This window comes from Coccinella septempunctata, chromosome 1 (assembly GCF_907165205.1).
Source record: "Coccinella septempunctata chromosome 1, icCocSept1.1, whole genome shotgun sequence".
Taxonomy (NCBI): domain Eukaryota; kingdom Metazoa; phylum Arthropoda; class Insecta; order Coleoptera; family Coccinellidae; genus Coccinella; species Coccinella septempunctata.
In genome coordinates this window covers 10,523,227-10,535,532 of record NC_058189.1, presented here as the reverse complement: position 1 = coordinate 10,535,532, position 12,306 = coordinate 10,523,227, and the positions used below count along the sequence as shown (strand labels likewise).

The window sequence follows — 12,306 nt, the reverse complement described above, 5'->3', positions numbered from 1 at the left end:
CATAATGTGTGTTAATTTTTTTGCGCAGTGTATAATGACAGACTGCATGTCGTTGCCATGGGTATCTCATCGTTGGCGTTCGGTGCATAAAGACATGACATAATTTAATTTACTCTTTGAGATTTGCGTGCGGGAAAGAAACAGCAGCCGTTTTTTCCATACCGTTTGGAAAAATGACACTTTGCAATTTGAAATGCGTGCGGAAAAAGGGTTGGACATTTTTTTTGCATTTGTAGAAAAACATTTTTTCGTTTTGATATATTTCCCGTTTTCGAAGCATAAGCGGGATTCATCAAGCTATGGTTATTTTACAGCAATATTTTGTTGAGCGAGATGTTTTGTGTTTTGAAAAAGAAAGTTTCTGAGTCACAAACTAGAGTTTTTTTGTGTTTTGTGCCCAATTCAAATATTCAAAAATTATGAATTGGAATTTCATTCTTATACTGCGCATTGTAGAGGTAAGGATCAAACCTTTCGATCCTAGAGTGGGGAGAGTTCGATTCCTACCAGTCAGTGTTTAATTGAAATTATAGTGAAATTTTTCTGTGATTATTGGAAATGTTTTTTTAATAAAAGTCCAAGAGGAAGCTTCCATGCAAGAACCCTTAGCTATAAATAATTTATGATTCTGTTTTCATCCTTCAGGATGGAAAATAGCAGAGCAACTACGAAAAGTATTCGCTTATGATTTGCTTTTTCACGGGAATTCTTAGAAAATGGAGTATCTGCACCCAAGGAATTAAATCTGATTCGTCAAAGGAACTCAACAAAATACTGCTGAAAAATGTCCACCTTGCATCTCGCAAATGCTTCATAAGTTTGCTATATTGGCATATCCTAAGTCAAAAATGTTTCTCCCGATCTCATCTACAGCACTATTTAATATACATATATAGCATATGGTCGTATTATGTTTGTCCAGGTTATTGGGAGGAACCCTCTATATATGCTCTTCTTCATATATTTATTTTTAGTTCCTTTCAGAGTTTTTTTTTTATTTATTTTTATAAGTTATACTTATGAGAAGTTTCTATTTCTTATTGCCATTGGGGAACCCACGGTTTTCACAATCTCACTAGGTAAGTATGAGCCAGTGCGGCACTGGTCTAGACAACTCTAGACCGCCACAGTTTTCAAAAACAGACCATGAAAATCATCTCTCAACACAATAGCCGACTTGGATCCAAGATACCAAATGGAGAATTTTCAACCACTGAGAGAAGAGAAATTTCGCATTATTTTTTTAATATCCCTAACTCTTCATCCAGGTAATTAGGTCTTACTATCGATATTTTATATCGATAATAGATGGATCAGATCATCTGATTGGCTAAAAATTGTGTCGAACCTCCTATTTTCACGACAAAAATGTCTCCTGGCCCTAAGAGATTTTCCTAATGTATTCATGACCTGATAATATGAGGATGTATTGAAAAATTCTTAGCCTAATATAGAACCAAACAAAACTTCAATGTCAAAATATTTTATTACTCAACATATTCTTCTCTTAATTAGATACATTTATTACAGCGAACCTGCAACGTCTCTAGACCTTTCAAAAAAAATGTTTCTTCTTACTCTGCAAACCAGACCGCCACAGCTTTTATTATCTCCTCGTTGGAAGAAAATTTACGACCTTTTAAACTTTTTTTCAGTTGAGGAATGAGATGGTAGTCGGATGGAGCCAAATCTGGCGAATAAGGGGGGTGTTCTAGTAAGTCAAACCCTAAATCACGAATTTTTTGAATGGCAACGTGAGATTTGTGTGCTTTCCGCGTCTTTTCTCTTCAATTTTTTCCCGTAGAGTGGTCAGTAATGTCGAATAGTAATATCCGGTTATTGTTCTACCCTTATCTAAAAAATCAATCCCGATCGGTCATCACCTTCAATGGAAAATTTACCTCTTCTGAAGCTTGCAGTCCAATTTTTCACGGTGGCATACTAAGGACATTGATCACCGAGGTTATTAAGCATATCTTCGTAAATCTGCTTACCTCTTAACCCTTTTAAATACAGGTACTTGATGATGGCTCTATACTCCAATTCTTCGATTTTCACAATTTCGGTAGACATCTTTCTTTTAATTTATTGTAATTCATTGGGTAACTCTGGTTTTCTTCTTTGTTCTCAAACTTCACACTGATACTTCTAATGAATTATTGTTCGTTGCTATGGTAACGCAATATTTTTTTATGCATGGATCTGGTCTAGGCTAACTAGATAATTATTATTATTATTATTATTATATGCAGATATGAGGTAGAGGTATAACCTATAAACTCAATAAAAGAAATGAAAATATGAATTCCACAGTACAAAAAAAAAAAAGAAGGATAATAACACAATATAAACACTCAAGCACTGGCCCACCGGTCGAAACTGTTTTTGAAGGCATTCACGGATGGCGAGTTAACAATACTCTCTGGCAGGTGATTCCATAGGTCGAAAACACGATTGCAAAGAAAATACTCTCTGCAAGGCAGCCTGAACTTTTCCTTCCGTAACTTGAAACGATGTCCTCGAAGTCGCTGGTCAGCATTTAGTTGGTATAGATGAGAAACATCTACACCGAACATACCATTAAGCGCTCGGTATGTGGTGATCAAGTCCCCACGTGTACGGCGGCTGGCAAATGATGGGAGGTCAAAGATAGTTAGTCTCTCCTCGTAGGATGGGCGGGACCGACCGTAGGGAAGACGTGTAGCTCGTCGCTGAATTGATTCTAGAAGCGTGGTATCACGGACTAGTGTTGGAGACCAGACAGGACCAGCGAACTCCAAGATTGGGCGCACGTAAGATGTGTACAGTGTCTTACAAACCTGTATGTCGCTTCGAGGAAAGGCTTTCTGAATCATATACAACACTTTTTTGGCTCTGTTGGTGATGTGCAGAATATGCTCTGACCAGGATAGATTTTCAGAGATAATAACACCAAGGTCAGAATGCGTCTTGGTGGACTCGATCACGTTGCCTGATAAATGATAAGTTGTCCTCGGATTGTTTTTGCCCATGTGAATCACTCTGCACTTTTCAAGATTCAGTGGAAGGAGCCACTTCCTTGACCACTCATGTAGGGCTCGAAGGTCATCTTGGATCAGAGCAGCATCAGAGATGGGATTTCCGTAAATCTTCGTATCATCGGCGAACAGTGAGCACCTCGACTTCAACAGGCCTGGCAGGTCCGAGGTATATAGGATGAATAGGATAGGTCCAAGTACCGATCCCTGGGGTACACCGCTGGTAACGCTTCTGGCACTCGATAGGGAATCACCCACACGAACACGAAACATCCTGTTTGAGAGGAAAGAACTGATCCAGGCAAGAAGGGGGCCGCGTATACCAAGTTTTTCAAGCTTCGCTAACAGTCGTTTGTGTGGTACCCGGTCGAACGCCTTGGAAAAGTCCAAATACACCACATCGACTGGAGCACCACTATCCAACATACTCGACCAATCGTTAACACATGTTAATAGGTTGGTTATTATAGATCGACCTGGCAGAAAACCGTGCTGACTGGCTGGAAGGAGATTGTTTTCCGTAGCGAAGTGAATTATCTCGTCGAGAATAATTCTCTCACAGACTTTGCCAACGATGGAAGTCAAACTAATTGGACGGTAGTTAGAAGGATCCAGCTTGTCACCCTTTTTGAAAATAGGTGTCACCCTTGCTTCGAGCCATGAAGATGGAAGAGTGCCTGAAGAAAAAGATTTGTCGAAAATGATAGACAAGGGATGGGCGAGACTGAGAGAGCAGTTCTTAAGGACAGATGCGGTAATGCCGTCACAACCAGGCGAAGTAGATGCTTTGAGTTCAGAAAGATGCCTTGATATTAATTCGGGTGGAAAACTAACTGAGTTCAACTCATTTCTGGACTGCCAGAACGATGCACTTGGAACAAATGCTGGTTCGACAGAAAATGAGGATGCAAAGCTCTTGGAGAATTCTTCGGCCGTCTCCTGCGATGAGTTACAAATCATGCCGTCACTACCTCGAACTAGGGGCACCGAGACCTTAGTACTCATAGCAGACCTGATGTATTTGAAGAAGTTCTTGGAGTTTCCGGAAGAGGCTAAATTGCTCTCGAATTTTCTCTTGGCGTCCAAAATTACCTTGCCCAAAGCGTTGGAGTAGTTGCGGTGAACCATAAAATCATCATCTCTTCCACTACGCAGATATCTCTGCCACAAAGCTTTTTTATGGCGAATCATCTGGTAAACTCTGTCGTCAATCCACGGCTTGGAAGGAATACATATCCTCGACGTCTCGTGCGAACATCTCTCAATCTCGGCAAACAGGCGTTCAGAAAAGGTCCTCCACATCGTCTCGACGTTCATGGAAGGTGGTAGAATATCTCGCCAGTCAACCCCATCTAGACCATCACGCAAACGCTGAAAGTCAATCTGCTTCATCTTCTTAGTAGTTTTGGTGGCACACTTGGTGATACTCAATTGGAGCTGAGAGACCAGCGCTATATGGTCCGATTTACCGAATGGTGGGTCTTGAGTTATGGAGGAAACAAGATTCTCGTCATTAACGATGATCAAGTCGAGGAGGGACGGCACCTGCTGATGTCTATATCGAGTAGGAAATTCAACAAGTTGGTACAAATTGGCGTCTCGGATAGTATCCACGAAAACGCCTGAGGGAGAGCCATACGATCTATCACTGGAGAGTGGCCAGTGAACATCCGGCATGTTGAAATCTCCAGTCACATAGAGATTTTTTTTGGTAGTGGATAAGTTTTCCAGAAGCTGACAGAGCTCGACATCGTGCGTACTCGGTCGTGGCCTATACACACAACCCAAGCTGAGAACTTCTGATTTGGAGTTGGATATGTCGATGAAAATGTTGTCAAGTCCAGGTAAATCAGCCGAGGAGACCTCAACACTGAAATTTTTCGTGATTTCATCAGCAATGTACATGCATACACCACCGTAGCCAACAGTAGTCAAACTGTCTCGTCTAAAGAGAACATAACCAGGAATTTCAACAAGATCATCAGCAATGCCAGAATGAAGCCAGGATTCGGTTAATAGAATGAAAGTAGGTTTTGACTTATGGGCATAGTACTGTAAATGATGGATTTTCGAACACAACGACTGAATGTTGGTATAAAGAATGGACCATGTGACAAGAGTGCTCTTCAGTTTTTCTGCTCAGGATTACTTGAAGTGATAACAATAGAGGGGGATCCGCTAATATACTTGATATCAAGATCTCTTTCACCGGCTTTCTTTCTTCGTTGTAATTCAGCGCGCAAATTGTTTAGCTCAGTTATCTGCTTAGGAGTTTTGTCATCTGATATAGAAATATTCTTCCATTCCGGGATATTCATCAACGTCTTTCTTCTACGCAAGATCTTCTGAACCACTAACGGATTCGTGAATGAAACTTTTATAGGTCTCGGGCGCAATGATGAGGTAGATGAAAGCTTTCCCAGTCTGAATTGGTCCAACTTGAAACCCTTGTATGTTGTGTCGAAGTGATCAATAATCTTAGTTACAGAAGTAGCGTCCACTCCTGGATCAATAAATCCTCGTAAGTTAATATCGTATTAGTTTTATATCCATTTTATAGATGACTGGCAGCTAGGTGTCAGAAGTCTATAGTGAACAAAATATTGCGTCCCAACTTCGAATACAATACAATAAAATTAATGAAAAAATTACCTTTATATTCATATCTTCGTATCGAGAAATGAGCATTCAGATAAAAGAGAGGAAGTATTTTAAATACACTCCTGGACAAACATTAACTCTTTAAGCTGTGCATCGATTTTGATCATTTAGTTGTCTATTTATAGCCTCTAATTCATCTAATTCATCACCTGATGTCGAGTCTGCAGGAATTCCAATCAAATTTGATGGTATAGATACAGGGTAAAACAATTTCCTCTAAAATTCTTAACACCTCGTGGTGTAATTAGTGACGCAATGATGTGCCTACGAATGAGTATTTGAAGCCTCTTGACATTTTCTTGTTCAATTAACGTCAATAGCTCTTTCCTGAAAGTAAATACATTAAGAATATACAGGTAGAATTATGAAAAGTTAACACATTCTAATATGTATTGAGTATTGCCTCCACATACTCTTATCACTGCATCCATGAGGCGGGGTAAGCTTTCAATACAATTGTTAATTGCTTGTTGTGGAACGTTTTCCTATTCTTCAAGAAGAGCTGTTCTGAGAGCTGAAATGATTTTCGGTTAACGGTTGTGAATAAGCCTCCTCCCTAACATGTCCTACACTTGCTCAATTGTGTTTAAATCGAGATAATCTGTTACAATTCTCGACACATGGGCAACTGCTTGCGCAACTTCTTTTGACCGCATAATGAAGAGAATCACTCCAAATGTAATGCTAAATTCCAGTGAACTGTAACTGACAAGATGAATTACATGAACACTAATCATAATGTTGCTACGCAACAGGATAACCGTATTGTTGTTAATGTTATGAATTGTTTTTCCTTTCTGGAGAGAGCTATTGAAGTGAATTGAACTATTGAACAGGACAATGTTAAGAGGAGATCAGGCTTCAAAAACTCATTTAAAGACCCATCATTACTCCACTAATAATCTCCACAAGGTGTTCAGGAATTTAGAGGAAAACCGGGAAAACCAGAATTAAAAATAAGATGAAAATTATCAGAAATGGTCAATTTAATTCTGGGTACCAGTAAAATTTTTCCGTAATAACTTTACATGCCTGCGTTCGATAGTTTTACAGATAGCAGAAATGGATAGCCTTGAAAAACACAATAACGTTGATGGTTACATTTCCAGTTTTCATCATTTCATCAATGAAAAACTCACAAAATCCAGTAACCCGCTTATGTGAAACACACTGTACAATAAATCGGATTGCCAACTCGGTCTACTTTGAACTCGTCAGACCTACTGAACTCCCACATCGATGGAAAATGAAGGATCATAGCCGTAATCTGGATATTCTCACCGTAGTGCGGCAACCAGAATTGAAAACTTAAATCTTCAACGAAAAGAATGTAGGTGGTTAGATACTCGTGTTTATAGTTGCTTTTTAGTCCGTATTGAAAGTTTGAATCCAATGTCGAGCGTGTGAGGACGAATGCAGAGAAATAAACAAATCCATAAATCCATTGATGCGGTAAGATTTGATTCGCTCCATTCGGCAGGCCTTGAATTCTCGGAAGAAGAAAGCTTTATAGAAACACGCTATGATGAATGTTGTAACATTTTCTGGGTTATTCAAATTGTCTTCTTTCTGAACGTCTAATTTATTTACTACTTCTCTAATGTATTGGTTGGGGAGCCGACGATGCTAAATCGGGATTTACTCGAGCGTCCTGGAGACCTAGTGGATTTTGAAGATGGTAGAAGGATGATGTATGTGATGTATGCACTTTCAGCTGTGGGGAAAACGTCTGCGGGGTCTCAAAGATGTAAAAAAAAAGGTGTACATACTCGATCGTGTCAGATTAAGATACTGTATATGCGCTACGTGTCTCTGATAATGAATTCATGCTTATCTGACAGTTTGCGCGGTGGGACTGGCCGTACGGAAGAGTTGAAAATGGTAAAAAAAAAATTTCCGGCTTGTCAGATTTTTGGAGGATATCTTAATTGGACCCAAAGGACGCTACTTTTCAATGGACTGACAATTTGAACGTGACGCAAGTTCACAGCGGTACTTTAAAAATGTAACAAAAAATCGTTACCTGTACACACTAGAGCTTGTCAGATTTTCATACAGATGGTTAATCTCGGTGTTGTAGACGTGTTGACCCATTTATCTGACACTAATCAGGGGGGTTTTCTTAATCTGACACTTTGAAGATGATAAAAATGCTTTTTTTCCGAATATTCCCCTGCCTGTACCTCTATTCTTTTTTGTATTCATTATGAAAGTTGTAGATAATAAAATTCTTCACAACTTTTGTCTGAAGCAATTTTACATGCTCTTAACCGTTCTCGAGTCAGAGGGCGATAAAGGCGAGGAGCTTAGCCACACATGAGAAAGGGCAAGGTCAATATAGAATCCCAGTCTAATCTACATTCATCCAATTGTCAAAATGACAAGGTATTTCTATGATGACAATTCCGACGGAATCTTAGAATGTACTATTTTCCAACGAGTGAATTTTCGCTTCAGCATATATCGCTAAACACCTCGCATTAATCGCCATATATCTCAAAAACGTTTGAACGTAGAAGAAATTGCTTAGGAAAAAATTTGTAGAAAATGTTATGCTCTACAACTTTAATATTGAATGAGAAAAAGATTTGAAGCCCAGGGGAGGAGATAATTCAAAAAAACTGTTTCGGCTTGCTAAAACTGTCAGATTATATTTTTTCCGTTATTCTTGAATCATTAGCTTCAAAATAAGAAAAAACGCTACAACGCTCGAGAATGGAAACGTGACTTTTTTTTGCAACTTTGGCGCCCTCCCACACATTTTCTACACGCTTAAATTGTCAGATTAAGAGAATATATACTTTTCAACATGTAATTGACGACATATTTATATCTTAATCTGATACGCTCGAGTATGTACAATGATCGTTTTATATTTTTACTATTCTGACAGGCTGTCCTAGACAATTCCCCCTATATACAGATCTAATTTATGGTAGAGGTACTCTATAGGGTCCAAGGTATATCCCCTTATATTAATCTGACACGCTCGAGTAAATCCCGAATTTCCCTCTTCGGCTCCCCAACTATATGTACTAAGTCCAAATTATTTACACAGTCACTAATTTACTTTCACTAACTGCCCTGGGGACTACCGTGCGTATTTTTTATATCGATACGTCCCTGTTAGAGAATATTCCAGCAGCAACCAGAGCTATCGCGATATTCGCGATGTTTTGAGCGGCGCCTGTGGCAGGGACGTATTCATGGGATTCGGAAGTATTAATATTATAAACTGTGTAATTCCGATGATGACTCTTCTAACGTGGTTTCTTTGGAGAAACTTATCTCGAGCGCCAGCTATTCTTTTCACTAGAATAGCAAACCTACCAGAGTCGCTGTTATCTAGGGTGGTAGCGATAACGAAGTAGTCAAAATTAAATTATGTACCAGTTTATTCACACCTTCGTAAAATGATTACCTATATAAATAACGGAAATATGTATAGGTATGAAATATGAGCGAATCGATCAGCAAACATACATTCCGGAAATTAGATCCGATCACGAGCACTTTACAAAGTTTATACCGGGTACAGTGAAAAATCAAAGGTGGTTCAATAAAATGCGCCAACCGGAACTGACGAAATGGATACTAAGGATGACCTCGCGAAATGATTTGCTATATGGTATCGGGATGTAATTAATTATATTTTTCCAAAAATAAAAGAAAGAACAACCTGGGCGGATCTACTCGAGACTTTTATTCACTACCCCAAGGGCTTACGCTCCATGACTGATAGCGAAGATAAGGTCTATTTTGAGCGCAACTACTCTCACTGACGACGAGCGGCATCTCTTATTCTCTACCCCAAGGGCTTACGCTCCATGACTGATAGAAAAGAAGAGATTTCTATTTCAACACTTATGACGCGGGAACGGGAACAGGGGGTTGACGGGACTTCCTCTTCACTACCCCAAGGGCTTACGCTCCATGACTGATAGCGAAGGAAAAGTCAGACTCGCGAAACAGGGTAAAGTACGGTAAAAGATAGCTAAACAGAAAGCGATACAGTACAGCAGTGTCAAAGAAATAACCGGTATAGGTCTAATAAAGAAACTGAACGGTATAGACGGAGATCTACCTCCTTTACTTCAAAGCACTCGCGGAAAACGAAAATAAAAATTAATTTCAAAAGCACTTAATCTCGCAAAACAAAATTTACTCTAATAAAACGTCTCGAACTAAAAATTTGTTGAACGGTTCGTCGCAAACACAGGTAATCAAAGGTTATTCACTATGAAGAATCGAAGAGGAAAAGAAAACCCGTCGCAGGGGAAAATCTGCATTTATAGGCAAATCCCCCACACGTTAAAAATTTGAAAATTCCAGAATGCGACAAGAGTATAAAACGTCGTCAGCTCCGGTTTATCGCATATCAACATCAGAAAAACGTCGAAATCTTCAACGGCATGCAAGAAAAACAACGTTAAACACAGATAAACGGTTTTTTACATTTAGTCTGCTTATCGGAATGAATGCATTGAAGAGTTGAGAATTAAATATTTTTAAAGGCGGAAATGTGATATGATAGGAATGCACTAAAATTAATTCCAATTTTCTCAGAAAATTCGGATTCATTTCACTCTCTTAATGCTAGATACCAAAGTAAAACTTTCAAAAATGTCAAACCAAAATGAATATGAATAGTGTTGCTCACGAGAGTCTCGTTTTCGAGATGAGACTCGAGACGAGACTAGATATTTCATTGGCGAGACCAGACGAGACTTTTCTCGGTCTCGTCTCGAGTCTCGTACGAGGGTCTCGCAGTGGTCTCGTAGTCGAGACTTCAGTAAACTCTCGTCTCGTTGGTCTCGTGGGCATCTCTAAATATAAATCACCATAAGTTTTTCGAGATTTTTATTTAGTTTCTAATGCACATATACCAACCACAAATTTATACTGCTAACCTGAGGAAAATCTTTCAAAGTTTCTTATAGCCACTCTCCATTGAGTAGCTTTCTTTAGTGAACGAGATGTTTTTATAAATCCATTTCATTTTATACTGAGCATGCTTTACGAGAGAAGCGAAAAGAAGCAATGAAAGGCACTGTATAACTTCAAGACCTATTTGACTCCATTATAACCCGACACTAATACAAAGCCTATCAAATATTCGTACCCAAAAGGGAAACCCTATGTCTTTTATTTCAATCAATATTTTTTTATGTTGAAGAATAAGACTTCCTCGAGAGACAGATCATTACGGAACAGGTCACATTGAAGAATTGCCGCTTTATTAAGAGAAATCGATAAAGTCAGTGGAAACTCTCTGGAGACACAAAGACTGGAGGATTGCTTTCAGAATAGTAAAGATTGGAAGGAAAAATGAAGTTTGTTTTTTCATTATGTTGAATTGTTAAATGAACCTCTTGATCTTGGAGTATCACTCAAATCAATATGAAATTTACACAGAAATTAATTTAAAAACTCATCATCATATTGTTTTTTATAGCAAAATGTAGGTATAGCATAATGCTTCTATCTCGAATACCACCGTTCAGAATTGATTTTTCCATCTATTTTTATAAATTCTGAACGAGATATAATAAGCGTTCGAAAGGAAATTTGTTAAGAGTTTGTGAAAATAAATAAAAAAACTTATTTAACAGCCTATATCTCCGAAGAGATTCAAGAAAGAAAAAATTTTACTTGAAAAAACTTTTTTAAATCTGCCCTCTATGTCCCAATAGTTATGAATCACCCTGTATAGATGTTGATGAAGGCTTTCACGGCCTGCTGTATGATAATTTCCGGACATTCTAGCCGTGGTCTGTTAGGTATTTCACCTGACATAAAAATTATATCAACTGAGGAGAAGAGACTCCTACATAGCGCTTGTCTGCAATTTACGACAAGACGAATATAAAACCATTTTATGATGAAGTGGCATGGGCTCAATGAACGCCGACTTCGTTATCGTGCTACCTGAGGGTATCGATATAAATTCCTTCATACCAGAGACAAACTTTTGTCTCATAATATCATAATATCCTCTGAAATATATTTTTGGCAATAGCAATACCGTTACCGAAACCCGCGCGCTTTAGATAATTGCTTTGCAATCCTCAACGGTCTGAATCTCAATCCTGTTGCCATATATGGGTAAAGTAATTTTGAAGCCATCTAGTATTTGGACATCGTTAAAACTCGAAGGATTTTGTGAATTTTCATACTCCGGCGGTGTAATGACTGAAAATGTCTGGACCTACTTGTAATAAACTCATAAACCAAACAAAACATCGAAGATATAACAACATGTTATTTCTAGAATAGCATACTTTGAATAGTGTTTTCAAAAAATTTAGTCGAAGAAATTATTCCTTCTAATTGGTATATTATACAGGTTGAGTCTTCAACTCGTACAAATATTTCAACAATAAATTCTTGATGTCAAAAGAAACACTTCCATTTTTCCGTTTCCATTTTTTCCATTTTTTTTTTTTAATTTCATAATGAGCTATGCCACCCCTGGAGAAACACAATTCCCTTTAGAATAACAAGATGAATCTATGACACTTCACATCTGTGAATCTTCTCAACAAAGTTGCATTCAGCCACAGTACCGAATTTTCCGAAACTCACAGATATTTTTTATTTTTGAACATCCAATTACTAAAAAACGGCT

At 38.4% G+C, this 12,306-nt stretch overlaps 1 protein-coding gene across 1 annotated transcript in view; it reads left to right on the top strand.

The window, feature by feature from the left end:
• The window catches only part of LOC123319807 (glutathione S-transferase 1-like), a 65,876-nt gene that overhangs the window by 32,137 nt on the left and 21,433 nt on the right, over positions 1-12,306 (top strand). The gene's annotated exons all lie outside the window — the stretch shown is intronic.